Source organism: Candoia aspera, chromosome 1, assembly GCF_035149785.1.
Source record: "Candoia aspera isolate rCanAsp1 chromosome 1, rCanAsp1.hap2, whole genome shotgun sequence".
Taxonomy (NCBI): domain Eukaryota; kingdom Metazoa; phylum Chordata; class Lepidosauria; order Squamata; family Boidae; genus Candoia; species Candoia aspera.
The window spans coordinates 315929563-315935562 of NC_086153.1; positions in this window are offsets into that span (position 1 = coordinate 315929563).

The following is a 6000-nucleotide window of genomic DNA, read 5'->3' on the forward strand; positions in this document are numbered from 1 at the left end:
TCTTCTGCTTTCAAAGAATCTTTAAAGCAAATTCTCAGAGGAAGATGAGTGACAATTTTATTCTGAGCCCCAGTCCATAGTCTAATCCAGAGAAAGGAAAACTAGTTCCCTCCAGATGTTTTATAGTACTACTCCTATTAAATCAATCCCAAATCACCAATGTCTAGAAATTGTGGGAGGCCTATTTCAAACTATCCAGAGGGCAGAAGGTTGCCTACTCCAACCCCTGTTTTAAACAGAGATGATAAATCCCAAAGCCCTCTTTGCCACCGATTTAAAAAGGGTTTTATCACTGTATTATCCCACTCACATCCTTAAATGCAGACTTTTAAAACACCTACTGAATCATATTATTCTCTTTTTCAAAAGAGTCCTAACAGCAGATTGAGTGAGGAGGTGGAAAAGGCTTCATCAACTTTGGTTTTCAACCCCGTCTTTCCATTAAGAGCCTCCATCCTCCATGATTCATTGTCTTGGATAAAGAGAGTTTATAAGGGATTGAGTATTTAATTGGCTGCCTTTTTGTTTTAATTTCCTATGCCTTGTATTCAAGAATAAAACAAAAGGAGGAGGATTTCCAGTAAGCAGTATGTTTATCCTTTGTTTTGTTGTTGTTTTTGAAAGACCTATATAAAAGTTTTGGGTCCTCCAAAAATCCAAGGACTGTAATGGAAACCTGTCTTCAGCATTACAAAACAAAGTGAAAAGAGCACCTTCCATGTGAAAACAACAAAGACTCTTCTCCATCATTATTTTTCCAGCTCACCTATCTAACCTGAAAATCACAGACTGAACCATGAAGAGGAAAGACAGCTACAGAATGCCATTAACATTGACATTGTGTTTTTCTCCTGCCCCAGTGCTCCCTACAAAAGGCAAAGAGCACCATATATGAAAAATCATCATGTAAAGTTTCTTTTCACATGCTAGAATTAGAAAGCAAGAGCATTGCTATCTTAAGTAATCCTGCCATCAAATAATAACAAAGGTGAGCAACCATTTCAGCGTCAGGTGCAGCTTAAGGGTCAAAGTTCTCTGTCTCTCTCTCTCTCTCTCTCTCACACACACACACACACACACAGGCACATATGAATTTAGGCACAATGCACTCATGCAAAGCATCCCTCCAGTGATATCACTACCAAAAGTAGAGGACACAGCCATCTCTATTGTATCAACATTGTTGGAGAGGGGAAACTAAAGTCTGAACTTCCCATCTCTGGTAGTCTTAAGTGCTTTGACTTCATTGGGGAGAGGGCTGTAGTTAGAGCTTCTCTTTTATACAAACTCAGTGGAGCCAAGATAGTTGTTTCTGTGCTACTCTTAGCTGTTGAAAAATGGTCATCTCAAGCAACATCAGCGAAAGAGGAAGGCTTTAATTTCCACTCCCAAGGAATCTCAGCAGCATCAAAATCCCTCAGAAAGGGAAATTAGAGCGGACTTTCCCCATTCTAGACATCAGCTTCACTGAGATCACTGGTAGCATTGGATGAGAAAAGTTAAATGGAGTAGAGAAGTACTAGGAATATATGGCACATTGAAGAAAAGGACTTCAGAAAGCTGGATGCAGTCCATATGTGTTACCTATATTTGCACTAAAACTGCTATGGCACAAGCCCTCCCACTGCCGCTCTCTCGTTATTTTGTAAAGCTTTTCTGTCTCCATTTTATCCTCTCAGGAATTCTGCTGGTCAATTACACTAAGAGATAGTGTCTGATACAAGATAATCAGTCATCAATACAGAGACCCGATGGACTTGGGTCTCCACATTTCTAAGCCAAAGGTCAAGAACTACACTACACTACACCACACTGAGGTCTTTTATTGTGTTGTCTTTTGCATCCAGTTCTAGATTTTACTTTTACAAAGACCAACTGGAGTTTATTTTGAGGAGAATAATCATGGTGAAGGATCTGAAAACAAGGAAGAGTTTAGTTTGCAGAAGGAAAGATGGGGGGGGCACTGTTATAGTGTTCAAATATCTGCTACTGAATCATGCATGAAAACTGCAGAGAAACAAATTTCACTTAAACTTTAAGACAGAATTCTTAACAATGAGAACTTTTCAAGAGTGAAGCCATCTATTTGAGGAAAGGGCAATCCCTCCTTTACTGAAAAAAAAACGCAAGCCAAGGCTGGGTAGCCTTGTCTCTACACTGTCTGTGCAACTCCACACTGAACAGCAGGACTCAGTTCAAGGTCCTTTGCAGCTTGCTGTCGCTGGCCAGGATTCCAGTCACCCTCTATGGATCAGAGTGCTGGCCAGCGACAGCAAAGCACGAGCAGGCCCTGCACGTGATGGAAATGTGAATGCTCCGATGGTGCCTTGGACTAACGCAATTCGGCCACACCATGAATGATGACGTCCGACGACAACTGGGAGTCGCGCCAATCATGGCAAAACTGCAGGAAGGAAGGCTCAGATGGTAAGGACACATCATACACAGCAAAGAACACTCAGTGGCGGGAACAGCCATGCGCCTGGGCCCTGGCAGCCGGCGGCCCCATGGTAGACCCAAGAAACAGTGGATGGACTGCATTAAGGAGGGCATGGAATGCATGAACGCCACCCCTGAAGATGCCTTGGACCGAGCCAAATGGAGACGGATATGCCGACAAGCAGACCTTGCCATAGCATGGGAACAATGCTAAGAAGAAGAAGATTTGGAATCTGATGGGCAGCTCCTAAAGGAAAAGACTGGTAATGATGGATGCATTCATTAAAAAATGCCTTGTTGTTTATCCTTTCTGACCTCCTTGCAAAGTGCAGTTTATAGGAAGTCATTGTGCTTGGTGACACGTTCAGCAGACATGTGGGAACCAGAGGCTTGGGCAATGCAGGTTGGTAAGAACTATGTTAGTTCTAGAATATGCCTCTTGAATTCTTTGCAACATGCTGAGCTGCTGGGTCTTCCAATATCAACAGCTCCCCTCAATCCCTTGTTGATTCATTTCACAAGAAATGAACCAAGACTTTTCAAGTTCTTGATAACTTCTTTGCTTTGATGCACCGAGGATGACAGCAAAAGCCTCCATAACGAAGGGTTGCTTAGTAGATATGAAAAATGATAGGGAGGCTGGGAAAGGAATGGAAAAAGTAACAGTGATAAGTCAGTTGACAGCTGATCTCATAAATGGCAACTCCTCCCAGACAGGAAGAAATCTGGGAAAAGGTATCTCAAAGTATCCAAAAGAACTCTGCTTTTATTAACGCACTCTAAATGAGTCTTGGAAATTCATTTTACAGCTTCCAAGATTCTGTATTTACCCCAGATGAACACTAAAAATGCTTCTCTGAAATATGCATGGGGTTTGACAGTGGATTGAAGTCAGCTTGGTGGTCATAAAATGGGTTAAAGTGTGGAATTAGGGAGGATCACATTCTGATCCCCATCTAGCCATGAAGCTCACAGGCTATGCATGTCTATATACTGTATGTGCATTTGTGTCCATGTCTGATAGTATGGATAGTGTGTGTAGCTATGTGTTTTGGTATGTACAGAAAATTTGTATAAATCTATTTGTATAAATCTTTTATAACATTTATATTTTCCGATACATAAATACATTATGTCCTATGTTACCCGCTTCCTAACTCAGGCATTAGAACCTGAACAATTGAACACAGCTCACCAAACACAAACTGTGACTTGGAAGAATGTAAGAATCCCCTTATGTTTCAGTCCTAGAAAAATACCGAATCTAAATATTTATAGCAGGCATTTCAAAAGCAAAGAGGGGTTGATTATTTTGCAGCTCTTTCTCTGGAACCAATCAGAGGAGGACCCTTATAATTTTACACACAACCAGACAAATGCACACAACATGGAGAAAGAATATGGATGTGTGAGCAAGCAATTTTTTTCTCTCTCTCTTCCAGGATATAGGAGCAAGGGGATTTTTATTACTGTTAGGCTTGCAGCAGCTCAGAACAGATGAGTGATTGAAGAACTGCAAGACAGAACAGAACTGCAAGACCGGTGAAAGAGAAGATTATCGTGGATCATTTTCAAATTGCATTTAGAAATGATGGCAGTATGGAATTGCCCCTAATATAATTGAGAAGGTGAAAGGTCCCCTGTGCAAGCACCGAGTCATGTCTGACCCTTTGGGGGGACGCCGCTTTTGCAACCGTTTCTTGGCAGACTATAGCAGGGTGGTTTGCCATTGCCTTCCCCAGTCGTCACCTTCCCCAGCAATCTGGGTACTCATTTTACCAACTTCAGAAGGATGGAAGGCTGAGTCGGCCTGAGCCAGCTACCGGAGAATCCAGCTTCCACCGGGATTGAACTCGGGTCGTGGGGAGAGTTTGGGTCGCAATACTGCCGCCTACCACTCTGCTTGCCAGAAAACTTGCCAAAAAAAAAAAAAAAACCTCTGCCACAAAATAAACTTAATATTTTAAAACAAACCATAGCCTTTTTAAAATATCTCTCTGACAGACATTCCTCAGATACTCTGGAAGTACTCCCATCTCATTATAATAAAGCAAGGCTAATCCTATTGAATTTCACATTTTCATATACATGTTCTTAAAGGAACAGAGTGTACAGTGAAGTGGCAATCTACTGAGAATTAACTAATCCATATTATGTGATCTTAAGTGTACCTGGCATTCTAGCAAGTTAATTCTTCAAAGCCTAAACTAGAGAACTCTGGATATCTACCCTGGGAAATGTTTTACCCATATAGGTGTATGAGTTAGGATTCTACCCCTATTAGTTCTGTCCCGATTGGCAAGTTTGAGTACTCTAATTCTGTTACACAAACCAGCCTTAGTGATAACTGAAGCCCAGCTTAAACCTGATGCCTTATGCATAAATGAAAATGTGTCTAGTTGGGGTCACTGTTTTTGAATCATATGAGTTGAGCTGTTTGCAGAGGTGGCTAGACTTTATGAACAGAGGGAGTAGGTGAGGGAACCACTGCACCACAGTTAAGCCTAGATGGCTCCACTGATGGTGATCCTCTTGGTCTTGTCTATACTGACCTTGTCCTTCATCCTCCGAGGACCCTAGTTGCTTGTACAATCATGCTGTGTACTCCTGGCCATAGTTCCCTAATGCATGAATTATTACTGTTAGACTTGCAGCAGCTCAGAACAGATGAGTGATTGAAGAACTGCAAGACAGAACAGAACTGCAAGACCGGTGAAAGAGAAGATTATCATGGATCATTTTCAAATTGCATTTAGAAATGATGGCAGTATGGAATTGCCCCTAATATAATTGAGAAGGTGAAAGGTCCCCTGTGCAAGCACCAAGTCATGTCTGAGCCTTTGGGGGGATGCCACTTTTGCAACCGTTTCTTGGCAGACTATAGAGCGGGGTGGTTTGCCATTGCCTTCCCCAGCAAGCTGGGTCCAGCTTTTTTTACTGACCTCGGAAGGATGGAAAGCTGAGTCAACCTGAGCCGGCTACCCAAGAATCCAGCTTCCGCTGGGATCGAACTCGGGTCATGGGGAGAGTTTTGGTTGCAATACTGCTGCCTACCACTCTGCGCCACATGAGGCTGTCATGAATATTACTCTCCATGTATTTAATAATTGACCCTTTTATGCTATTAAAAATTGCAAACTGATGGCAACTTTTGAAGGAACCTAAAGCTTTCAAGAATCAGTGTAGTCCTGGGACTTCAGGTTTTGCATCTCTGCTCTTTATTATTGCAGTGAAATGAAATTATTTCAATATAGTGAGGAGGAAGGCAAAAGAGAGAGGCTGATAATGTTTCTTCAGTTTTCTGGAGCCTGAAATGTTCAATTCAAGAAATATTCAATGTAAGACCAATTGAGTTTATTTCAAGTGGAATCTAGCATGGACTCCACTAAAGAACATTACATGAAAGCAATGCTGTGTATAATGATGCCTTTTACAAGTCTATATTTGATGCATCATTACCATGAATTTGTGCAAGGAAAAAAGAAAGAAGAAAGGAAAGACCACCACCCTCTCCACTCTTTTCTGAGCTGCAGAAAAAGAGAGAGAGAGCTTTTCTGCTCT